The 27,039-nt window shown below is 40.0% G+C and overlaps 1 pseudogene across 4 annotated transcripts in view; it reads left to right on the forward strand.

Moving 5' to 3' along the window:
• Window positions 1-27,039, forward strand: part of LOC110334638 — a 120,859-nt pseudogene that overhangs the window by 75,109 nt on the left and 18,711 nt on the right. For 2 of the 4 annotated variants that reach the window (XR_003845459.1, XR_003845460.1), the window contains exons 3-5: window positions 11,020-11,110; window positions 13,538-13,690; window positions 25,259-25,376. The product of XR_003845459.1 is annotated as a protein SMG5 pseudogene, transcript variant X1 (transcript). The remainder of the gene's footprint in view (window positions 1-11,019; window positions 11,111-13,537; window positions 13,691-25,258; window positions 25,377-27,039) is intronic. The other 2 variants (XR_003845461.1, XR_002381133.2) reach the window with 2 other exon arrangements.

Consider the following 27,039-nt stretch of genomic DNA (forward strand, 5'->3'; position numbering starts at 1 on the left):
AATCCGCCTGCCTCTGCCTCCCAAGTGCTGGGATTAAAGGCGTGCGCCACCACTGCCTGGCACCATAAGTGTTCTTAACAGAGGCTGGGTCTAGCCTCCAGCTTTTAAAAAGGAGTTTTGTTCATGTTTGCATTCCCAAGCAGGATGCTATTTGCAGACTGCACACGCATTGTTAGGATCTTTCCAGGTCAGACCCTCTCGCAGTACTGGGTATGGCCACCTTCTGGATGTGTTCTCAGTGTTCTCGCAGAGCTATTTGTCACCACGCTCTGTGTCCTTGAGGCTGATCTAAAGGAGCTGCTTGCTTTCTTTTGGGGTTTGGCCTCAGGTAGCCTCAGTTAGGGAAGTTTGTCTATGGAAGAGAGAGAAGTGGAAGCAATGGTTTTTACACACAGAGTGTCCAAAGGCTAGTGCACCTCTACTGCAGGTCCCTGCTCTTGTTGCCTGAGACCTCTTCACTTAAGTCCCCTGGTCCCTCATTTCTAGTTGTGTTTTCTTCCCAACCTTCAGGTCTGAGATTGAAAAGAGTACGTCCTGGTACTATCCCCCACTAGGCAGAGACTAAGTGATAGTCATTCTACCAATAGTTCCTTATTAAACTTCCTTCAGATAATTATTCATGTGCTTCCTGTTGGGAATGGTGGTGGCTCTGATTAATTTTGGCAATAAACATGCTTTCAGAGAACATAATGTTATGCCTTATTTTTCTTCTAGGAAAAAGAACATGGATACTAAACAAACAGACATGCAAAAATAATTGTGTCATCATCTTTATAAAAATAATATGTTTGATGGAACAAAAGTAGAACATTGGGTGAGAAGTACGACATTAGATTTGGAAATGGCACAAGACCATAACTACTGTTCAAGGGATGGTGATCATTGACGATCCCAATACTACGAAACCAGTAAAGACATTTAAAAAGAAATTTCCCTGCAGTGGTACTGCAGTCAGGGATCCAGGACATGGAAAAGTCATTCAGTTACAGGGTGACTAGCATAACAACATATGCCAGGTCCTGTTGGACCAAAGGACAATCAACTGAAGGTTCATAGGTTTTTAAGTGCTTGTGGCTCATTGAAGCTTAAGTGAAGAATTCCTGGAAATAAGTAGAATTTTTCTTCTCTCCATTGCTATAAGTTTGAAATCACAGAGCTTGATGTTAAACAGAGTTTAAGGTTCTCATTTCAGCTTCACTTAAACTTGGACTACTGCTAACTGAAAAGAGATGAAACGAAAGGTATGCAGATAGAAAAGTTGCTGGCGGCAAGGTCCTTGGGAAAAACTAAATAGTGTAGAGGGATCAGTAATGGTTAAACACAGGTAGCTCAGAGAGCTGGAACAGGATGGAAGAAGGCAGAAAAGGACAAACGACACGATGCCCAACATAGATAGCACTAGGAAGCAGTCCTTGGAGAAATCTGGTTGGTGGTGAAAATATGCACAGACGACCTTGTTGCACAAGCCTACTTTTCCCATCTGACCTATCTGGGGACTCCAGGAAGTCAATAATTGTTTCTTTTATGCTAGAAAATACAGATATATCTTATATCTGTATGTGTGAGTTACATTTAAAAAGTTCCCTTGGGATATTTGAAGATCCAGGTCAACGCTTGTCTGCCCACTTTTCTATTTTTCGAAACATAACCAAACTTTTCTGCTTTTGCTTGCCACTTCTCAATTTTGGGCTTGTCATCCATATGTCTAAACCTGAGTCTATTTTATTGCAAAATTCTCTTCCAGAAAGCCAGCCATGTGTATAGCTTATTACTTCTTACACAGAGCTTTCCTTGTATTTTCTTTTATCCTTTAACACAAAGAAGCATTATTTCTGATTTTAAAGTGCAGACCTCTCACTGCAGGTAGGTGTGCAATTCTTTTCCACAGCTAGATTTGCTCCTGATCCTTTAGCAACTTCTGCAGTGCACTGTTGTATTCACAGCAAGACTGCACCCTGCCATCACTGCACCCTGCAACACAGCACCCTTCAAGGCAGCACTCTGTAAAACTGCACCCTGCTGCATGGCACCTAGCGAAACTGCACACTGCAATACTGTTTGCTGTAACACTGCATGCTGTAACACCACATGCTGCAACCTTGCACCCTGCACACTGCATGCTGCAAGACAGCACCCCACAAGGCAGCATTTTGCAACACTGTAACCTACAATGTTGCACCATATGACATGACCCTTTATAACAAAGCACCCTGTAACACTGCACCCTGCACACTGCATGCTTCGAGACAGGACTCTGCAAGGCAGCACCCAGTGACACAGCATCTTGCAACACATAACACTGCAGCACATCTCCTTGAACCTCTGCACCCTGAAACACAACAGACTATAGCACTTCACCCTGTAACATGGCATCTTGTAACATGGCACCCTGTAACATACCTTCTTGCAAAACTGCACTCTAAAACATCACACCCTGCATTCTACACCCTGAAACACAACATCTTGCTTCACATCACCCTGCAACATAGCACCCTGCAATTCTGCACCTTGCAACACATCACCCTGTAACATAGCACCCTTCAATGCACCACCCTATAGCACTGCACCCCACAACATGGCACATTGCAAAACTGCACACTTCAACACTGAATGCTGCAATACTGCAACATTGCATGCTGTAACACCACATGCTGCAACCCTGTACGCCGCTCACTGCATGCTGCAAGACAGCACTCTGCAAGACAACATTTTGCATTACTGTAACCTACAATACTGCACCATGTGACATGACCATTTGCAACACAGCACCCTACAGCACTGCATCCTACACACTTCATGCTGCAAGAGAGCACTCTGCAAAACAGCATCCTGCAGCACATAACCCACAACAAATCACCTTGCAACTCTGCACCCTGCAACAAGCACCGTGTAAATTGGAACCCTGTAACAACAACACCAAATCCTGCATTCTGCATCCTGAAACTCATCATCCTGCAACATAACACACTGCACCTCTGCACCTTGTAACACATTACCCTGTAACAGAGAACCCTGCAACACACTGTCCTAGAACACTGAATCCTGCAACACTGCCTCCTGCAGCATAGCACCCTGCAACACACCACCCTACAACCATGTACCTTGCAACCCTGCACCCTGAAACCCTGCAACACAGCAACACAGCACCATGGAACACACATCCTGCAACACAGGACCTTGAAACTCTGTACCATATAACACAATACCCTGTAACACTGCACCCTGCAACACATCACCCTGGAACACAGCACTTTGCAAAACTGTACCTCACAACACAGCATCCTGAAACTTGGCCTCTGAAACACAGCAGCCTGATACACTACCTTGCCACACTGTGCCCTGCAACATAGCACCCTGGAACACATTGCCCCTCAGCATAGCATGCTGCTACATTGCACCCTGAAACACAGCATCCTGCCGCACTGCACTCTATAGCACAGCACCCTGAAACTCTGCACCCTGAAACTCTGTATCCTCCAACACAGCAACCTGCAACACTTCACCCTGCAACACTTCACCCTGCAACACTTCACCCTGCAACACAGCACCTTGCAACAGTGAATCCTGCAATGCAGGACATTGCAACACAGCACCCTGCATTCTGCACACAGCAACACAGCACCTTGTAACACAGATTCCTATAACACTGCATCCTGCAACACTTCACCCTTTTACATGCACCCTGCGATTTGCATTCTGAAACACAGCAACCTGCAACACTGCACCCTGCTGCACAGCACTGTGAAACACTGCACTCTGCTGCACAGCACTGCGAAACACTGCACCCTGCTGCACAGCACTGTGAAACACTGCACCCTGCTGCACAGCACTGCGAAACACTGCACCCTGCTCTACATTGCTGAGTTTTCAGCAGAACCTGCTGGTGATCATGGAGAGATTCCCCCCTCCTTGCCCCCAAAGAATGGTTTTGAAATTACATAGGCATTGCAGTGCATGCCTGTAAACCGAAATGCAGAGGACTATAGGCAGGAAAACTGCAAGTTCAAAGCAAGACTGATCTACATAACAGGACTTTTTGGGTCTGCCTGGAGATCTTTGAATCAACATATTCTTCTACCTGTGTATTATTGTCCTTTACGGCCTTGTCAACCATGTGTCAAGTGTAACCTCCTCTAAGAATATTTCCCATTTCAATTTTTTCTCAATTTTAAAATAAGTTATTTAAAATCAAACTTAAAAATTTGATATAAATGATTATATAAAATATGTGTGAGTTTATATATAACTTTTAAAAAGGGGCAATACATGTATTTTTGATTTTTAACTAAAATACTCGGAGACTATAGCTCCATTTTATTGCTTTGTTCAATTGTTTTGCTTTGAGGATACAATTAGCAGTTAAAATGCATATTCAATATTTAGAAAAAGCGATTGGTTGACCCACTAGAACTTAAAATACATTTTTTTTTTTCCTGCGAGAGACTTTACCCAGTGAATGATGCTGGCTGAGAGAAATCTGTGACTTCTCCAAATTCATCTTTGTTTTCAAGATATGGCTTCCTGTTGACAATGACAAACATGGATCAGTCACAGACAGAATGGTGCAGGATTTTTTGCAAAGATAAATACTGGATAATACCAATTGGACTTAATCAGTCTTGAAAACAATGCACAAATAAAATTAGAAGCGGTTTCAGTTAGGAATAGTATGAATGGAGGACCCAAGGAATATCAGAGGGGAGAGAGGGCTGAATATGATAAAATACATGTGTACATGTCTGAAAATTTTTAAATAAAATTAATGAAAAGGTGTTAGATTTAGACTACTCTGATTTAGGCATTACTCTGTAGTCACCACTAGATGGCAGAAGTAAACAACAAGAATATACCGTCATCCAGCTGCAAGAAACAAAAACATCCAGAAAACCCCGGGTTTTATTCCTTCCCCCCTTGCCCCTCCCTTCTCCACTTATTATAGGCTCATTTCCTCGGTCTTCCCCTCCATACCCCCCACTGTCCCTGTGTTTACAGATGTAATTTTGAGAAGCCCTACTTGCTTCTGTGAAAATCGGTCACAAGAAGTCGTAATGCAGATACTAAAATTGCACAAAGTATTTTCTTGAATTAAAGACGTTTTTCATAACTCCTTTGTGCTGGAGGTGGGGATCAAGCTTCAGAAGACAGCAAGGCTCAGAAAGACTTAGGTTTTCAGTTCAGGTCTTTAATATGCAGGCTGGGGCGGAGTGGGGGTGGGAAGGAGCAGACAGAGCCTGCTAGAAACCTTAGGGCTTTGTCTACACTGATAAGACATATTTGGCCTCTGATATTATCAAAGCATTGGCTGTATAAGGATCAAAGTTCAGAACTGAAGTTTTTCTTTGAAATAAAGCAAAGCAGAGCAAACTCACCCACCCAAAGACCCAGCAAACAAAGCCAGTGCACAAGCAAAGCCCAGCAGGGTGTAAGTACAGATGCTGAAGATGAAGCTGTTGGCTTTGCTGATCTATTGCACAGGGGAATCAAGGCTTGACTGACAGCCATGCAATTCAGGACTGTGCTGGGAAGCTTGGCTCGGGCTCCCGATACTCCCTGGAGTCATCCTTCTCCTCAGTAAATCCTCCTTGTTTATTATTGGTTTATTTATTCTATTTTCAAAGTCTTCTTCTGAAGACTGGATTCTGGATTCTTAAGTGTAGAATTTGAATTTGTTCCCTGATGCTCCAGGCACACAAAGGCATAAAAAAATAAAAATAAAATAAAAAATAAATATATATAAAAATATATAAAAATCTATATCATCTATATCTATATCTATATCTAGAGTACATTAGTGAACAAATAAGAAATCTGGGTTTCAGAAGACATGGTCTACTATATGAAAATCTCAGTGTCTGGTAAGTGTTAACTCCCTATGAGTCAGAAATGCACAAGGGTCACCTGAATCATGTCAGGCTACTACCATTGCTCTTGATTGTTCACCATAGCTAGATGATAACACCTATTGCTGAAGACACTGCATGCTTTAGTTATGGCACACAAAGAAACCAACCTTGAGCCGACAGGAAAACGCTCCTTACTGGTTAACACTCCAAGGCTGGAGGGTGCTGTGCTGGCTGCTAAAGGATAAAAGACATAAATGGTCCCGCCCAGGTATGCACCCTGTATGTTACAATACTAACTTGCCAGTCATTATGTATCCACTGCAATAGTGGCAGGATTGCATATAGGAGTAACCACCTACTTATTTGAATTAATTTGAGACCTGTTCCATAGACAGAAATTCATATACTTTAAAGATTTTCAAATCCATGGCTAGGGGATTTAAAGGCTCTAGGGGAGAAACTATTGGTGTTTTTTCTAAGTGGTCTTATAATCACATTGCCTTATAAATATATATGTTTATACCCATTGATTTGTGATTGATCGTCCTTGATCACAGAAACTTCTTACTGCAGTGGGTGTGGTTAATGAAGAGATGCGTCACCGTCCAACGTGCTGAAAATAATTGGCTGAGAGTGCTCATCTGTAAAGATGGTTACTTTTTTTTTTTTGGAGTGTGGCCCCAATGGAGGATTCCAAACCCTTGCGCATATGGGCAGCAATAACTGGACACAGTGAGAAAATATAAATAAATAATAAAAATTATAAAAAGAGGACTTGAAACTGGGAGGGAAATATGTTGTGGAGTACTGGTGGGATTTGGAGTGAGTATCAAAAGAGGTTTTGATCATATTCATACATGTATATATGACAATTTAAAGGATTAAACATACATGCATATACATATGTAAACATTTTTGTTTATTATGACATTTAAAAATGAATGCTTAATGATTTTTTTAAAAAGCAGTCTTTAGAAAGCTTCTGTAAGGTCAGTCACACCACTCCGGGTCACACTGGGAGCAAAGGGTTTTACTGTCCAGCTGCCATTTTTTTTAAAATATATAGGTAATTAAGGCATAGAGGAAGGGTCACCTCTTTAACTTTCTCCATCTTTTTCATAATCTTGTCTGGGAAATATAGGTAAATGAGAGAAGAAAAGATATGCTAAGATAACCTAAACCCTGCCAAAACCAAAGGGATTGGGGAAACCCCTTTCCTTGTTGTCACCTGTCAATTCTTTTCTCTTGGTATTGAAGTTTAACACCAGTCCAAGAAAGAAGGCAAAAGGGAGACCCTGCCCCCAGACGAAGCAGCTTCTGTGATTATAATCTCACAGAATAAGGACTCCGCTCTCTGACAAAGCTCACTGACCTCAGTGCAGAACATGTTATTTAAACAGGTCTTTGAGCTGCCAGGCAGCACATACACAGTGAGTGCAATTGTGCAGCCAAGTAGAGCATTCATGGCTTCCATTCCTGGGGTGTCCTTCCTTAGTCAGGTGGTAGAACCCCCAAAGCTATGGTTTTCTCACTCCTAAAGCAAAATTGATACTATTTGCCAACTGTGTTTTTCTGAGTGTGAACTAACCTGTGAAGTGTCAGGCATACCCAGGCCCATAGTAGATGCTTAACAAATGGAAATAATTAATTTGGGACAGTGTTAGAGGAATAGATTGTGAACTGTGGACTTTAAAAGGCTTTGATTCTTATTCTCCATCTCAGACAGGCTTCAGAACATGTGTGGGCTACCTGAATTTCATCTGCACAAGGTGATGATATTATGTTATCCACAGGCTCCTTGACCTGGGACTTGCTAATTATACATCCAATGGTAATTATTACTATTGTTCACCCCTTATGCTATTTATTGAAATCAAAATACATTTGTCTTTGGAACTACGAGAGACTACACAAAAGAACTATTGTTTTGGGCCAAATGTGTTTGGTATATCTTTAATCCTAGGTAGAAGCTGCTAGTTCTCTGTGACTTCAAGACTAGCCTGGTCAACAGAGACAATTTTAGGCTAACCATTCCTAGAAAGTGAGACCCTGCTTAACAACCAACCAACCAACCAACCAACCAACCAACCAACCAACCAACCAACCAACCAACCAATAAAAAGCAATTCTTGCTACAGGGTGTATATAGATTTATTGTCAAGGAAACAAAACAACAAAAAGGAAAATAAAAATACAGCAGCTAACAACACTGTCACTTAAACTTAACAGAGAGTGAGCGTCACCACCAACTGTAAGTGAGTTGGTGCATAGTCAACTTGAAGGATTTCAGGAATGAAAGCATCTCAGGAGCTGACATCTGTTAGGATGGTTTTCATGGACAGACTAAGATTGCAGATGAACAAATAGAGGTGGCCAGACAGTAATATGATATGTAAGAGACATAGTGAGAGAGGAGGCAGTGATGGAACAGGCTGATTTTTGTGTGATGTGGATAAAGAAGAACTGTCCTCATGAGATGAAGGAATGGAGAGACTGAACCACATTCAGATCCAGATATAGTACCACTCAGCAGTGCAGCATGAAAGGCTGCTGCAAAGGCCTGACTTAGGATCCTGTTTGTCATATTAAGGTAGCCAGGAGACTCATGGCAGGAGAAGAGACAGCAATGACAAGCTGAAAAGGTATCGTTGTGGAACCAAGATTTATGAGTGAATAGATTATGAGGACCTTGTGTTCCATCTCAACGATTTTTGCCTAAACTTGAGTGCAATGAGAGAAATTAAATGTTTTTAAGCAGAGAAAAGGCAAGACCTGATTTTGACCTCTAAAATCTTTCCTGTGTTTTCACGAAGGCAGAGAATATGTTGGACTTTGGGACACCATCAATTTCCTCCCACCACCCCCTCTCCCACATACACACATGTTATTTTTTTTTAAAGAAGGTTTTGGTGCAGTGGGAGAGCTTTTGTGGAATACAGAGTAACTACAGTACAGGTAACTGTAATGACTAGTAGTTTATGTCAATAGCCAGTTTAAACATGTGGTGATATGAAAGGTTTATTGGACCCCAGATCCTAGTAGGTCCCCAGACCTTAGCCAAGGATGAAGGCAAAGATATATATATATATATCAAAGAACATAGTTATGGGAAAGCTTTTCAATGTACTAACTGTGCATTTGGCTTGTGCAGTTATTTTCTGGCAAACAGTTCTTGTTAATTGAAGTGTGCCAACTGAGGAAATAGATTTTGTGCTTAAAAGCTCACCCTGAGAAAGGGTCTGAGCTATATTGGGGTTCAGAATACCCAGTGAAGTTGTTGGATGGCCAATAAAAACTTCCCTTGGGCATAAACCCACATCTGAGCAGTCTGCTTTGGTGAATACCCCACAACAGAAGGGTCCATCACTTGCCTTTTGTGGAGATGAGAGACCCACAAGCCACTTCAAATGGTAACAGACCGTAGAACTCTTATCTAATTTGGGGGTTAAATGAGAAAACTTAGTGGGATATTAACTCTCTGTCAGATTTAGGGTATATGAAGACCCTTTCTCAATCTTTAGGCTGCTGTTTTTCCAATTGACAGTGTCCTTTGCCTTACAGAAGATTTTCAGTTTCATTAGGTCCCATTTATCAATTATTGATTTTAGAACCTGAGCTATTGCTGTTCTGTTCAGGAATATTGTCTACTGTACCAATATATCCAAGGCTATTTCCCACATTCTCTTCTATGAGATTTGTTGTATATGGTTTTATGTTAAGGTCCTTGATCCACTTGGACTTGAGTTTTATGCAGGATGATAAATATGGATCTATTTGGATTCTTTGCATGCAGACTGCCAGTTAGACCAGAACCATTTTGTTAAATATGCTTTCTTTTTTTTCCATTTATAGTTTTGCCTTCTTTGTCAAAAATCAAATTTTCATAGGTGTGTGGGTTTAATTCTGTGTCTTCTATTAGATTTTATTGATCCACTTGTCTGTCTTTCTACCAATGCCAGACAGTTTTTGTCACTATTGTTCTGTAGTACAACTTGATGTCAGGTATGGTGGTTACTACAGAAGTTCTTTTATTGTTCAGGATAGTTTTGGTTATCCTGGGTTTTTTGTTTTTCCATATGGAGTTGAGAATTGCTCTTTTAAGGTCTATAAGAAGTTCTGTTGAAATTATGATAGGGGTTGCTTTGAATCTGTAGATTGCTTTTGGTAAGATGGCTATTTTCACTGTGTTAATCCTAACTATCCATGAGCATAAGAAATCTTTTCATCTGATATCTTCTTTAATTTCTTTCTTCAGGGACTTGAAGTTCTTGTCAGACATTAAAGCTTAAAAAAGAAAAGACTAGCTTCATTAAGAAAAGTCAAAATATTATAATAACAAAATCCCCAAAGCCATAGCAAATTACATAAGTAATTGAAGAGTGGACACAGATGTGTAGAGACATACATGCACATAATTTTTTTAAAAAAAGAAACTGTGTTGGTTAGTTTTATGTCATCTGTACATAAGCTCAAGTCATTTGGAAAGAAAGATTCAGTTGAGAAAATGCTGTCATAAGATTGGTTTGTAGTCGTTGGAGCACTTTTATAATCAATGATTGATGTAGGAAAGCCCAGCCAACTGTGGGAGGTACCAACCCAGGGCAAGAGGTCCTGAATGGTATAAGAAAGCCAGCTGAACAAGCCATAAAGAGCAAGCCAGTAAGCAGCATCCTTCTGTGGCCTCTGCTTCAGTTTCTGCCTTGAGTTCCTATGCTGACTCCCATTATCAATGTAGTGTAACGTGGGTATTGTAAGCTGACCCCCCCCCCCAAAGAAAATCTGGTTGGGTTCATTTTCCTACTGTTTTTGGTGCTGTTTCCTTGTATGAGTTATCAAAAATTCTTTCCTTTTCAGTGAAATTGCAATAACATTCTAAATGCTGTGATGCATTCTCTCCTTCCGCAGGGAGTGAGAGTCCTGGGAATGCACGCTTCTCACAATTACTTCTGTGGAGAGTGTGAGCAAACTGATCCCAGACCATGTCCATCACTTACCTCTCAGAATTCTCCTGACTTAATGAGTCATTTTTACCTCCACTAGTTCAACCTAACTCAACTCAAAATATCTGTCTTACAAGGGTATTGTGATGTTTCCCAGCCGTGATTCACATCAAAAGAACCCAGCACATTCTTGTTCATACCAGGAAATCAATACTGTATCTCATCTTTTCTCTCAGGTTTTCATCTTCTCACTCTCCGAGCTTATTGAGGACGAGAATTATGTCTCCTATCCTACACTTCTCTCATATACCAAACAATAAAATAACAGTAAGCATTCCTTCACCATTTGAATTTGAAGCAGTTAATTTTTAGGAAAATGAGATTTTAAAATTTTGGTTTCCAAATTTCCCGTTCATGTAAATTATGAAAGACATTTTGATAAAGCTCACATGTAAGGTAGCTGCTCTATAGATGTTTAGCTCAGTACATCTGAGGGAGAGCATTACAAGTGGTTCTGTTGTAAGTAATCTTAAGAGGAACAAATGCCACGGAGTTGGGATGCTTTATCTGAACTCACTTAAAACAGCCAGATGTTGAGCTTAATCTGATTGTCTGTACATGAAGTGTGTCTGGTTCAGGTTCAGCCAGATGTTAAGTAAAGATTCCAAGTGGCTGTTCCTTTCATCCATGATAAACTCACACCTGAGAGGGGTTTTGGTTTGCTTTTAATTTTCTTGTTCATCATGGTTAAGAGTCCTCATATCTTGAATATATTTAACCCTTTTGTCCTTGTGATGATTGGCCACTTTAAATTGGGACAAATCAATTTTAAAAATGAATAGAAGTCCTCGTGGCTTCACCATGTCTATTTTGACTCTAGCATGTGCTTTTAAAATGAACTATATATTTATTTGGTAAATTAATTGTACAAATGAATATGCACAAATCCATCTGTCTGCACAACTTCACCGATCATGCAGAATTGAACTTGTTTATATACATTTTTACTCCTTGTCAGCAATAATAGCATTTCTTTTTTTATTACTATTAATTTATTGTTTTACTTTACATCCTGATCTCCGCTTCCCCTCCCTTCAGATTTTCCCTTTCCCCTCCCCCCTCTCCATCCATCTTCCCTTTGTCCTCACAGAAGGGGAAGCCTTTCATAGATAGCTACCTACCTTGCCATATCAAGCTGCAGTAGGACTAGGCACATCTTCTATTAAGACTAGACAAGTTAGGCAAAAGGGATCCAAAGTCAGACCGAAGAGTCAGAGACAGCCCCTGCTCCTGCTATTAGGTGTCCGACATGAAGACCAAGCTGCACATCTGTTGTGTCGGGTCCCTAGATCCATCCTGTGCATGCTCTCTGATTGGTGGTTCAGTCTCAGTGAGCCCCTGTGGACCCAGGGTACTTGATTGTGTATGTTTTCTTGTGGCGTCCTTCACCTCTCTGGCTCCTTCAATCCATCCTTTCCCTCTCCCACAAGATTCCCAGAGCTCCAACTAGTGTTTGGACATGGCTCTCTGCATCTGTTTCCATCCACAGCCGAGTGAGGCCTTTCAGAGGACTGTTATGCTAGGTTCCTGTCTGGAAGCATAGCAGAATATCATTAATAGTGTCAGGGGTGGGCTCTCTCTCTCTCATGGCATGGGTCTCAAGTTGGGCCAGTCATTGGTTGGCTACTCCCTTATTTTTGGTTCCTTCTTTATCCCTGCACATCTTGTAGGCAGGCAGGCAGGCAAAAAAAAAAAAAAAAAATGTTGGTCAAAGTTTTTGTGGCTGGGTTGGTGTCCCTAGCTTTGCCTGGTTATAGGAGGTAGACATTTCAGGTTCCACATCCATTTTGAGGAGTCTTAGCTAGAGTCACGTTCATAAATTCCTGGGAGTCTCCGTTGTGCTAGGTTTCTAGCTCATGTCAGAGATGCCCGCCTCCCACTGATTCCAGTTTCTTTCCCTGTAGTTGTCCTCATCCTCCCCACACTTGATCCCTCCTTGTACCTTCCCCACCCCCTCTCCTATCCAGATTCCTCCCTTCACTCACACCTGATGTCTATTTTATTTCCCTTTCTCAGTGAGATTCAAGGGTTCTCCCTTGGGCCCTCCTTATTACTTAGCTTCTTTGGGTCTGTGGATTGTAGCCTGGTTATCGTGTACCTTATGGCTAATATCCTCTTATAAGTGAGTATATACTATGTTTGTTTTTCTGGGTCTGTATTACCTTACTCAGGATGATCTCTTCTAGTTCCATCTATGTGCCTTTAAATTTCAAAATATTATTCTTTTTAGTAGCTGGTAATATTCCATTGTGTAAATAGCATTTCTAAGAAAAAAGGAAAAAAGGAAATGTTAATATTGAGACTGAAAGATTTTTATTATTTCAAAAGACATACTTCCCCTTGCCTGCAGGCTATTCAGCTCTAAAGGTACATACTTGGTAGCAGGCTTTCCTCACGTCAGTAACATCTCTGTGTGTGAGTGTGGAAATGTTTCCAGACAACAACATTTCCTTTCTCTGACAAACAGGAGTCCCAGTTGGCACTCAGTAGAGTGTGCTACTTTAAATTTCTAAAACCCTATCTACTTCTTTCCTTTCAACCTGACTCCTGTATTAGTATCTCACGAAATTATCATCTCATTAAATTAGTATCTCATTAAAAATACACATTATATGTTTTTAAAATAAGTTCCTTTGCACAACTCTTTTTACTTGCTGTTCTTTTTACCTAACATAGTTTCCCTTCTCTCCTTAGCTAGGTAGAACCCCACACAGGCTCTAGAGCATCCTGCTCCTTCCCAGACCCGTAGCCTACAGCAGTGCTGGCTCTGCTTCTGCCATCAGCAGCAACAATCACAGCACAATTACTGTATCTGGAAGACGTGCCTCATTCAAACAACCCTACAAGGTAAGCTTCCTCATTTCTGTGCGTCTCAGTGAAGACACTCAATAGACCAGGGATGTAGGTGGCTTTCTAGCTTTCACACACAGTAAGAAAAAAAGATTTTGTTTCACGTCTCTCTGGAGAAGTGAAATCCCAATGCTTTGGCCAAGTGCTGAAGCCCAGGAATTCCCAGAGTGACGAGGCACACACCTGAGCAGGTGCGGTCTCATCACTTTGTAATGATCACATGTGACAGTCAGTGCTTTGGAATTGGAAACTGCATGTTAGCCTAATGCCTACACACGGTTAGTTGGTTTTAAATAAATATTTGCTTAATTATTTACATAGAAGAGTATCTCTTAGAGCCTTTTGAAAATCTAGAAGGTCAGTATATTTTATTATTATTATTTTCTTTATTTACATTTCAAATGCTATCCCGAAAGTTCCCTATACCCCCTCCCCCGCCCCTGCTCCCCTACCCACCCACTCCCACTACTTGGCCCTGGCCTTCCCCTGTGCTGGGTCATATAAAGTTTACAAGACCATGGGGCCTCTCTTCCCAATGATGGCCGATTAGGCCATCTAGAAGGTCAGTATTAAATATCTAACAGTTCTTACTAGCACTGTTAATAGTTTAAAAATTGATCCATATATGCAGAGGGTTTAAAATAATTACAAAGATCCATAAGAGTTACACATTGTTGTCAAGCCAAGTCTTTGGTGTCCTTATTTTCTCTTAATAGTAACTGTTGCTACTACTGACAAAGAGGGTAACTGTAGGATACGATTCTTAATTATTCTTGAGACATACCTTTATTTCAGTTCACTCTTTAGGAAGTCTATAAGTAAAAGTTAAAAAAATATGATATACTTATTTTTTCATTTGCATATGATCTATCTTATATTCACCTTTAATAATATTTATTATAGTATTTTGAGTGAGTCTATATTGGAAATTCTCTTGCTTGCTAAGTAGATTATAAAGGCCTTTATTTCTGACATTGTAATTTTACATGTGGTATTCAGTCTTGAAAACCATGAAACCTAATATAATATATTCAGATGTAAAATATTTGGGGAACTTCCCTTCTATCCCTTGTCTTTGGGGTTACAATTTTATCTATTTCTTGTAGATTTCCATTTTTATTGGTTCACAGCTGGTTTCCAGCATGAAAACCACTCTAATTTTCTACCAACTTGGACACATGAAAGTTCTCTCACAAGACCTTTTCTACAGCAAATATTCAGCAGGAAATGAAACCAGAGAAAAATACACAGACACATAGGGTGATGATTTCAGAAAGAACCTTTAGTTATAGTGAGATTCAGTGTAGACCCTTTAAAATAACATACCATTAGTGACTATTACATATTTTACTAAACTGAAAACAGTTTAATTTGGAAGTTTCTAAGAATGTTAATTTGCAGCAAACTTTGGTGCTCAACACAGACACTATTGTCTGGGCAGATAAAATGAGCAGAAGCAGGTGGATCTAAGAAGAATACTGACCTGGCTCTGTGGTACACATTGTGCTTCTCTAAGAATACTGACCACACTGGAGTCAATGCGTTCTCTGGAGCACTAGTGCACAGATTCTGAACAAGGCTCTACTATTTTGCTTAAGATCATACTTGCTTTAGTTCCCCACTCCGAGGCATCTCTGATATGTATGCCTAGCATCTTTTTTTTTTTTTCTTCTGCAATTCACAATGAAGAGCTAAATGGTTTTTGTTTTTTAGTTTTTAAAAGTGATTTCATTTACTTTTGAGTAAATTACATCACTTCCTCCTTGCTCTCTTTCAAATTCACAGCCTCTTTTTTTTCATTGATTATTGTTACAGGCTTGTGGGTATGTGTATATACATATATTACTAACTATCACCTGTTCAGTCTTTACAATGTGTTACCTATGTGTATGTTTTTAGGGCTGGTCATTTGGCGTTGGATTGAAATACTCTTCCCTGTGAAAGACTATTTCTCCCACTCTCAGAATTCCTCAGTTGCTTGTATTTCTTTGTGTAGGGTTTAGACCTTGTGGTCTTGACCACTTTAACTGATTTTTAATAGTAGTCTGATGCAAATCCACATTATCTCACATGGATCTGTTCTTAAAGCAAAACGGTTATTTCAAAAGACTTTCCCTTCCCTTCCTTCCTTCTTCCTCCCTTCCTCCCTTCCTCCCTCCCTCCCTTCCTTCCTTCCTTCCTTCCTTCCTTCCTTCCTTCCTTCCTTCCTTCCTTCCTTCCTTCCTTTCCTTTCCTTTCCTTTTTGAGGCAAATTTCTCAATTATGTAGATTTGGCTATCCAGGAACTGCCCATGTAGACAGGCTGCCCTTGAACTCCCTCTGACACTACCTCCCAAGTGCTGGGATTAAAGGTGTGTGTCACCATGTTTAGCCCCCCAAATTTTCTTTTAGTAAAGACCTGTCCAAATAGCCGAGACTTTTACTAATACAGAATTTTTTTTTTTTAAAATTCCTTTCAACAATTGTATGCTTTTATATGTTTTAAAAGTAAAAACTATTACAAATAATTACAAAACACTATTATATTTTACACCTAATTGTTTAGTGTAGTATGTCAAGGCAAAAATGTGACCTATCTGAAACTAGAACTTAGAATTATTTCTTGTGCCTAGTAACATACAATAAAAACTATTGAAGAACTAAAAAAAAAAAGTTCTTACAAATCAGCAGCCATCTTAAACTTGTATTTTTTGATTGAGAATATGAGTATCATTTTCTTCAGTTTTGAGTCTTAGTATTCATTCCTCAGTCTCAGTATTTATTTCTTCCTTTCAGTTTTAACCCATGTTTAAAAATCAATATCCTTATAGCACCCACTGTTGGATGATAAGAAAAGTAGGCAGTGTAGTATTTTCAACGTCTGTAAAATTCTTTTTTTTTTTAATTAGATATTTTCCTTATTTACATTTCAAATACTATCCCATTTCCTAGTTTCACCTCAGAAATCCACTATCTCTCCCCCCCCCCACTCCCCAACCCACCCACCCCCATTCCTGGTCCTGGCATTCCCCTATACTGGGGCATAGAGCCTTCACAGGGCCTAAGGCCTCTCCTCCCATTGATGACTGACTAGGCCATCCTCTGCTACATATACAGTTAGAGTCACAAGTTCCACCTTGTGTTTTCTTTGATTGGTGGTATAGTTCCAAGGAGCTCTGAGGGTACTGGTTAGTCCATATTGATCTTCCTTCTATGGGGCTCTAGTCCTCTTCAGCTCTCTGGGTATTTTTCTGGCTCCTTCACTGGGGACCTTGTGCTCCATCCAATGGATGACTGTGAGAATCCACTTCTGTATTTGTCAGGCACTGGCAGAGCCTCACAGGAGACAGCTATATCAGGCTCCTGTCAGCAGGCTTTTGTTAGCATCTGCCTAGTGTCTAGGTTTGGTGGTTGTTTATGGAATGGATCCCCAAGTGGGGCAGTCTCTGGATGGTCATTCCTTCATGCTCTGCTCCAAACTTTATCTCTGTAACTCCTTCCATGGGTATTTTGCTCCCCCTTCTAAAAAGGATTCTGAGCTTCTGGGCTAATATCCACTTATCAGTGAGTACATATCATGTGTGTTCTTTTGTGATTGGGTTACCTCATCCATTTGTCTAAGAATTTCATACATTCATTGTTTTTAATAGCTGCACAGTACTCCATTGTATAAATGTACCACATTTTCTGTAAAATTCTTTTTATGTATTTATTCATTCATCTAATACAGTTGGGGTAAGTGTGTGTGTGTGTGTGTGTGTGTGTGTGTGTGTGTGATGTCATAGTAGGACATTATCTTATTCACTGTTCTACAGTGGTGAAAAGACACCACGGACAAAGCAAGTCTTATAAAAGAAAGCATTTAACTGGGACCTTGCTTATAGTTTTAGAGGTTTATTTCATTATCATCATGGCAGGAAGCATGGCAGCAGGCATAGAAGGAATGGTACTGGAGAATAAGAAGAGTTCTACATCTTGATCCCTAGGCAACAGGAAGAGAGTGAGCTATAGGAAAGTTCAAAGCCCAGTGACACATTTCCTCAAACAAGGCCACACCTACTCTGACAAAGCCATACCTACCTAATTTTAACAATCTTTTCAAATTGTTCCACTCACTGGTAACTAAACACTCAATTATACAAGCAATATGGGGCACTCTTGTTCAAACCCTCATGGACATTTACTTAAGGGTGCTGCAGAGACTGACCCCGTCTTTTTCCATTTTGGTTTAGGCAGTAATTCTCAGTGATTCAGTTTAGCAGCGTATGGCATAAACACTGGGAAGAAGTTACAAATGCAGTCTGGTTTATGAGTGGAGAGATTTATGAGTGGCTAATTCTTGAGCCAGTACTTCAATGAAGAGAAAGTAGGCAGAGAGTAGAGGAAAGGAAAATAAGGAAGAGTAGACGTATCAGCACCTTTGTGGACTGATTGATCCAGAGTCTGTTTATGTAACTAGCATGGTTCACTGATTAAAAACAGGAGGGTCAGACCAAAGATTGGGTTGGATAGATGAATTAATTCAAGGATGAATTTGTTTGCCAGTGAGTGAGAATCTATGTATGCAATGATTTTCTTTGCCGGGGATTAAACAGAGTATATAATACTACAAGAGCCAGGCAATTGTACTGAAGAGAGACAACTCCGGACATGTTAATAAAGGATGGTTCCTGCAAGATAAACAGGAAAGGACACTGACATTATTAAAAATCAAACAAAGTGAACCCAAACAGGGATATAAAGAAAATGTGCAGAGCATTGATTCCCTCTAATTTATGTATTTAAATTTATAAATGTTTATGGGGCTAGGCTAGATATCTACCAAGGTTGAGAGATGAGCAAGTGGACATGATCCCTCTAAGGGCTCATGGTCTAATAGGGGAGACAGGAAGAATAACTCAATTGTTAGTGCACTTATTGAATGGAGAGTATATAAATCCCTCTGTTCAGGGCTCAGAGAGTTGTGGGAACTGGAAGGGGGCAGAGGAAGTTGGGGGTTGGGAGGATAGCCCACTCCCCGCCAGAGTTCCTCCTATGCTCTGGGCAGGCAGACAAGGGAGGGCTGCCAGATGCTTTCCACTCGGCCCTGGGTGGGCATCCAAGCCACTGACCCACTCGATGGGGGGTAGACAAGGGGCAGCCCCCAAAACCAAAAGAGGCCCTGGGGTTACACCCTGTAGCTCAGGGTTATGGGAGAGAGGGCTGAGGGAAGAGAGGTTCCCACACAGGCGAGAGTCTGCTCAGCTGGCCTTGATGAGCAGAGACAGTCTATGGTTTTAGAGCTTTATTATAGAAAGGCAAGGGGAAAGAGAGAAGGTAAGAGAGAGAGAGAGAGAGAGAGAGAGAGAGAGAGAGAGAGAGAGAGAGAGAGAGAGAGAAGAGAAGAGAAGAGGAGAGGAGAGGAGAGAGGAGAGAAGACAAAGAGAGTGAGAGAGTAAGAGGGTGAGAGTGAGGAGTAAGAGAGAGGTGGGGCCAAGCAGCCCCTCTTATGGTCTTTACTGTTTCTAGGTAACTGGGGAGGAGTTTAGCCTGAAGGTCAGAGGCTTTGGACACTGCCTATGTGACTGCTAGCCATGTTTCTCCTGTGGGGGATGTGGGAGGCGGTAACTTAGGAGCTGGAGTTGCAGGAGTATGAGAGAGCCCCTACTGTGCCATGTAGGTGAATTATCACCACTGGGTCCTGGGGTTCAAACCTCAACTCGACTGGAAACCAGACTGTCTGTGTATAGCCCAATGCCCAACAGAGAGTCATGTGGAGGAGTGGAATAGGAAGGTGAAAGAATGGAAGAACAAGAGGGGAAGGAGGACACTGAGCAAACAAGGCCCTCCAAATCAACATGAGCAAGGCTCACATGAACTCACAGAGATGGAGTCGTCATTCACAGGGCTGCACAGATGTGCACCAGGTCCATTGAGTATCTATGATAAGTCTTAGTGCAGTGTTTTTATAGGATTTCTAAGTGTGTGAACAAATGGGTCTCTGGTTCTTATGTCTTCTTTTGGGCTTGTCTCATTTTCTTGTCGAACTACAATGGGATGGGTATTGTTTTTATCTTACTGTATTTTATTATTATTTATTAGAAGCTGGTTTGCTTTCTAATGAGAGACAGAAAGGGAGTGGAACTGGATGGGAACGGGTCGGGGTGAGAAGAAACTAGGAGGAATAGATGGAGAAGAACAGGTGTGAAAGAGACTCTCTGGGGTTTTCTTTTGAGTTGACTCATTGGCACTATGTAAGCTCAGGTTTGCAATGACTAGGTTTATGAAGTGCTGAAATGTGTAAAACGAGGACAGATGAGTGCTAAGTATACAGTAGGTGTTTAGTTAGCCTTATGGAAAGTCCTGCTTGAATTCATTTATATCCCTTTAAATTATATCCATAATCAGTATATATTGTTTGATAAAATAACCTATTTTCAAAAAAAGAGATAAGGAATTTCTCACTTGGGGAAGATATTATTTTCTCCTTCATGGTGATATATATATATATATATATATATATATATATATATATATATATATATATATATATATATATTTTCTGGTCATCCACATTGTTTTCTGTAGGGCTGTGCTTAATAGCATTCAGTATAAACTGTCTAGCCTGGGATAGACTCTCTGATGTGCCTTCTCTGTCTGTAAAGCACTTGTCTTTCAGAGGGTGCAAAACCTGTTCCTTTTAGATCCTATTTGCTGCCTGGGGCTCATCTGCTCCTGTTTAGTAAAGGATGAAAGAACCCAGACAGTGAAGGCTAGCTGAGTGAAAGAGAGAGCAGACGCCCTGCAGATACACCTAATTGGCTAACTTCCAAAACATCTTCAGGCTTCCTCGAGCTTTGATGAAGCGTTAAAATTGTGTTTTCAGGGACTGAATGTCTTTTTGGATGGGTGATAGATCCTCTTGCCAGGATAAAAAAGAGTGGATTGAGTCCCATAGCCTACACCTGTCACCATCTCACTTTATTTAGACAGTAATAGGCTGATGAAGAGTCCTCCTGCTTCCTAAAAAGGAGGAACAAAACATGCTGCTTTAGCACACACGCGTCTCCAGGCTGTGTCAGCAACACTGTGGACACTTGCCAAGCAAAATGATCTAGCAGGTTGGGAAGTAATTTATAAGTACACTTTGCATCCCTCCCTGATGGTGACTCAGATACCAGCAATATCTCAGGGTGTGAAAGAGACTCTCTGGGGTTTTCTTTTGAGTTGACTCATTGGTACTATGTAAGCTCAGGTTTGCAATGACTAGGTTTATGCTGATATGTGTAAAACCAGCACGGATGAGTGCTAAGTACACAGTAGGTGTTCAGTTAGCCTTATGGAAGGTCCTGCTTGTATTCATTCATATCCCTTTAAATTCTTCTATTGTTCTCTCAACCTTTGAAGATATACAAAGACACACACACACACACACACACACACACACATTTATATATATAATTTCCCTCTCAATTCCTAGTCATTATGTACATTACAATCATCAGGCAAGATCAATTTTATTAATTAAATAAATTGTTCTTTTCATTTCTACTATTTGTCAAAATATTAAATAGAATCAACAGATTGATTTGGATCATTGGGTGTTAACTCAAGTGATATATCTTACTATGATTTTCCTTTCTATTTTAAAAAACGTAAATCTTTAGAATGATTATTATTATGGTGTTACTATTTTTCCTTTTATGTAGAGTTTCACTATGTAGCATAGGCTGGCCTGGAAATTACTATATGTCCCAAGGGGCCTTGAATTCATGGTAATCTTCCTGTCTCATCTTCCTACATGCTGGGATAATAGGAGTGAGCCACAACGTCCACCTTGTTTTCCCTTTTAAAAGAATTGACTAATGTTTTCAAATTCTGCTGTTTTTTACTAATTGTTAGTATTTCGCATGCAGTTTCAATTCATTAGACATAAATTTAGGGCACATCTGATTTTTACAGTGAAAAAAAATACAAGATAATAAAAGAAAGACTCGAATCAGAAAACTTAAAAATGACTGTCAGAAGTTGCTTTTCTCTCTCCTCCATGTTCAGGAAGACCATGTAATTGTGTATGCAGGTTGGGTAAGTGTTTGGAGGAGTGTGAGGCATTTTCTGCCTTTCTAATTATAATTGAAAATACTGTCAGTGTTCTGGTTTCAGAGTAAGAAAACAGCCACAAAACATGTAATGCTATCTGCTTTATAAATGATGTTCTTCTTCACCTTGTATGGAACTGTTAGAGCCAGGATGACTAATAATCTGTCCCTACAGACATACGTCAAGCATATGGGTTTTCTATTTTATTTCATAATTCATGTTTGCCTTAAATTTTAGTAGAAGAAGAATTATCCAACGAGCTTATAAAGATGGGGAGACCAGTATTCTGCTAGCAGAGATTCCGACTTTATAGGTTTGTGGAGAAATTATGAGCTCTTGTAGTTTAGAAAAATCTTTTCTGTGGCTTGTGGGGTTACCGCTGAGATGTACTGTCCTTTGAGATGTACTCTATCTGGGATTTTGAGCCTGTCCTTAAGGCAAATTCCACCCAGAAGTCTGCTGCTATGTCACGGATACCTCTCAGAATATTCATTCACATCTCTACAACCATAACCTCACAACATTTGTCATTGTTGAAATATAAATGTAATTTTTTGTAGTTTTATATTATAATGCATTTTTGTGAATTTAGGAAAAGCTTTAGTCGTAAATCCTTGTCTTAAAATTTACATATAGGCAAAGGAATTCTTCACTAGTGCTTAAACATTGTAATAAAATGTCATTCAGGCATATCCATAGTATTTTATATATGAGAGAAAAATCCAGAGTTTCTTCAGAAAGGGAGAGTTTTTGGAATAATCTTGAATTTATATTTATCCATTTGAGATTATTCAACATAATTTATATTAGGGAGTATCAGCAATGTGTCTTTATAACTGTAGACTTCCAGAAAAGTTGAGCTTTATTTAAATAAAGGCCAATGTGAAGTTGAAATTTATAACAAAGGTTTCTGTGAGAGACTTCTCTGTGCTGTGACCACATGTATTTATATTAGAAATAAGCTGTCACCTGCTATTTGAAAAAAATCTTCACCGTTAAGCTTCATAAAACTTTCTGGAAAAAAAAATGCTTCCGTGCTTTCTTTAATATGCTGGACTGGCGTGTCCCAGGAGTACTTGCCGAATTAAAATCTTCTGTATATCTGTGCTGCCTGCTCTGGTAGCTTCCAAACACATATAGGCACTCGAGTATGTGGAATACAGCCAGGAAAACAGAAGAACTAGACTTTCATTTGGTTAAAACTTAGTGACCCCAATTTATTTAGGGATATGTGGCTAGTATATCCTATATCTTTCAGCACAGGCCTAGATAGTACATTCACATTTCACCTGTATTATAAAGTCCTGGGCAAAATTAAGTTTTTTTTTTTTTTCCAGGCACTATGTGGTGGTGGAAAGAACATTGAGTGTGAATCAGGTTTTGTCACCAATTATCAAAGTTGCTTTCCCTAGTGAAATATGGGGTGTCTAAGGTTTCCATCTGTGACTTCCTGGGGAAATATAAGCCCATGTCTATTTATCCCAGACAGAGCAGTTATGATATATTAAAAAAAAAAAACCCAAAAATCTACTCACATCCAGTTTGGTGAGCTAATGAGTTGACTTGGTTCCTTATGGAAGCCTAGGTGTCCCTTGGGTAGCTACATCATCTAACCTCATCTCCCCATGGATGACCGGTCATAGAAGTGGCATCCTTGAATCTCACTGCACAATTTTCAGGCAGCTGCACTGGTCTCTCCCCCCACCCCCCGAGATTGCTTGCTGTTCTTATAACCTGGGGTCAGAAGAAAGGCCTTGTGAATCTCACAATTTTCTGAGCTCCCCTAATTGTCTAAGTTTTGTGAGATTCCTAGGCCTTATGAGCTCTTCTACTCCCTGTAGTAGCGGATACTCCAATTTATGTAAGTATGCATAACAGACCCCAAGTGTAGTGTATGAGAATTTATACTTACCTGAGTGAAGAACACAGAGAAATCAGTAATATATTTTCTAACACTACATTTTGCATCTCAGGGTTTTCTTTACAAGGCCCTTCTTTCCTTTAAAAACTTTCCATTATTATACCTGTGAAATTACATGGAACCTGTAAATCTTTCATGTGGCCCTTTGCCCACTCTCTTATATAATTACAATGTTCTCCTCTTAACTCCATGTGAGCATATCTGTGTGTTCTACATTGTCTTCTCCTCTCCAGTTCATATGCTGAAGTTCTGACCTGTGTTGTCTCAGAAAATGTTTACATTTTAGGACAGAATCTTTTACAATATTGAGAAAAATTATTGTCGGTTTAATCCAGAATCACAGGTGTCATGTATAAAAAGAGGTTAGGACTTCTTGAAGGAAGAGTATGTGAAGATGCAGGGAGGACATGGCCCAGGGGACACCAGGAAGAGAGAAGAAACCAGCCCTTCTATTCTCAGAACTGCAGCCAATAGAAGTGAGGGAAAGATGTTTCTGTTGATGAAGTCATGAGTCTGAGACTTTTTATTATTGCAGCCCTGGAAAACAAATATTACCCAGAACACTAGTGTTTGTATTTTTTTGTCATAATTGCCCAGAATGGAGACCTTTCCTTGATTGGTTTTTTATTCAAGGGAACATTTTGTACATCTCAAAGGTAAGGGAAAAAAACACTCCAAACATGTGGATAGACTTTAGTAAAGACTTTTATCTCTTATATCACATTTATTTGGGTTTCTTATGTCTCACTTGTTTATTCCTTTACCCTGTTTATAGTCAATCACTACCCTGTGACTTTGCCACTGAGATTCTGTGTTTGTATATTGTTTCCCTTTTTCAACTTATCATAATTTTAATTATTTATTTTATATTTGTGTGTGTGTGTGTGTGTGTGTGTGTGTGTGGTGTGGTGTGTGGTGTGTGTGGTGTGTGTGGTGTGTGGTGTGTGGTGTGTGTGTGTGTGGTGTGTGTGTGGTGTGTGGTGTGTGTGTGTGTGGTGTGTGTGTGGTGTGTGGTGTGTGTGTGTGTGNNGTGTGTGNNGTGTGNNGTGTGTGTGNNGTGTGTGTGTGTGGNGTNGTGTGTGTGTGGTGTGTGTGTGGTGTGTGTGTGGTCTATGTGTGGTATGTGTGTGGGGTGTGTGTGATGTGTGCGTGTGTGTGGTGTGTTGTGTGTGTGTGTGTGCACGTGTATGTGGTGTGTGGTGTGTGTGTGTGTGTGTGTGTGTGTGTGTGTGTGTGTGTACTACAGGGAGATGAGAGGAAACCTTTCAGAAGTCCTGACGATTTAGCTTTAGCTCAAGTCTTTTGGTTTGTGGGCAAGTACCTTTACTCACTGTCCCCTACTTCTAACACCGAGATCCAGTGGCATATGAGTTCACAAGGAATGATCTCTGTTATGAAATTCCATTGCATTTCATGTGGCACAGCATGTAGCTAATTCCCTTCAATGAAAAGCCTCAGTCCCTTTGTTTCTCATATCTAGCTGTGTAGCCATTCTGGAAAAACATCTGGAAGTAAAACAGAACAGACTCAGTTCTTTAGATCCTAAATTCCTTGATGTTTGTTTTTTCTCATCTTTTGTTTTTCAGATATTCGGTGATTATTGAGTATCTGCTGTATGAAGAAAACTGACCTTGGACTTCATTTGGATGCTCACACAGCCCTAGTCAGACAGCGCTTTGATATTTTCTCTCCTGGACGGCCTGGGTGGGTAATGACTCAAGCATACGAAGCCTCTGCTTGTGTGATGTTGCATAATATTGAGATGAATGGAACAGTCTTGTGTGAATATCACTTTCAGGTTTATATTGATTTATATTGCAACACTTTGGTTTCCTAAATATACTTTTATTTAATAAATCTTTCCCAAAATGAGCTGTGTAATAGTTGATAAAATTCGAAAAAAGCCCTAAATCAGCTTGGAAAATCAGAAACTCATATCCATTCAGTGAGGCTGAGCTCAGTCTATTAAAACTGATCTTTATTTTAATTACAAATGGCCAGCTTGGACTGATAACATGTAAGGACTCTGAGAAAATAGTTTAAAAGTTTAAATAGAAAAACCATTAAGGGACATATGCCATGGCAATTCTTTCATATCATAATTCATTCTATTGACTTATATGTATTTCAGAGAATACATCACAGTGGTGCTAAGGCAGGTCCGAGTGCTGATGCTCTCTCAGTTCACAGCACTAGTAAATGGAAAGGCAGAGAAGAGATGAAAGGGAAAACTGGAAACAGTACAAAGGAAGAGCTAGATTTTAATCTCCCTGTTCAGTTCACATGCCAGAATTGTTTTTTTAAGGACATAAGGACATAAAAACCATCTGCCTGAAATTCTGTTGATTCAGTAAATAATTTCAGAAAGCCTGGGAGTGGAAGTGTCTCAGTCTGCAGGCTAACTCACCAGAAGACAGAGTGTAAGGTGCAAGAGGACTTAGTGGAACTTGCTGTGTGTTTCACACTCTCAGCATCTCGCTGTGCTATATAAACCGAAGAGCCTTATAAAGGCTCTACTTCAATGATCTTATTTAACAGATGAATACAAGGAGACCCAGAGGATCTAGGATCTGGGAGAAAAGCAGATGTTTGTTAATTTACTCCAGTATAATTTTACTACATAAACAGTGACAGTAATTAACATTGAGATACTGCTGTGAAAACTGAGTAACCATAGTTTGCAAATATCTAGACCTATTGCTTCTGAAATCATTGATGTTACTAGACATTTAAAGATAATAACACAATGATGGGTTTAGTCACAAAAGGGTAAACATTAACAAGAAAAAGTGAAGATTAAGGGGATGAATTATATATTCAGCATAAGAATTCAACCATAGAGATGCAAAGATCACAGGCAGAATAGTGTGGAGCCAGTAAGTTCAAATCCTAATGAGTTTCTGACTAGTTAGGTGAATTTGACAAAACTTATAAGCCTCACCATTTCTAGCAGCTTGTCTTAAAGTTAGAAAAATAATTCTTTCATAGTCCTGTGTTTACCCACATGAAACATGCTTAAGAAAGTAGGAGGTAGGTTTGTGGAATGTTTTCTGTGATTCCAATTTCCTTGAATCCAGAAGCTTGTGTAATCAATTTTCTTCTTTACTGTGGCATCCACTAAGGGGTTCACTTACAATGTTTAGATTAGGGAAAAAATGAGGAGATGCCAGATCTGTGAGTAGCTTACAGAAAACAGTGACTTTCATCTTCCCAGAAGACTCTCTCTCTTCCTGGTTTTAGTGACAATATCAGTAAATGGTGACAGGTTCACACAGTAAGGAACTTAGACCCTCAACCCAATAGTTGTAAAGACAAAGTGTAGATAGCTCAATGAGTTTTGGAGTTAATTCTTTCCCAGATGAGTCCT

This window comes from Mus pahari, chromosome 17 (genome assembly GCF_900095145.1).
Source record: "Mus pahari chromosome 17, PAHARI_EIJ_v1.1, whole genome shotgun sequence".
In the NCBI taxonomy this organism is placed as follows: Eukaryota; Metazoa; Chordata; class Mammalia; order Rodentia; family Muridae; genus Mus; species Mus pahari.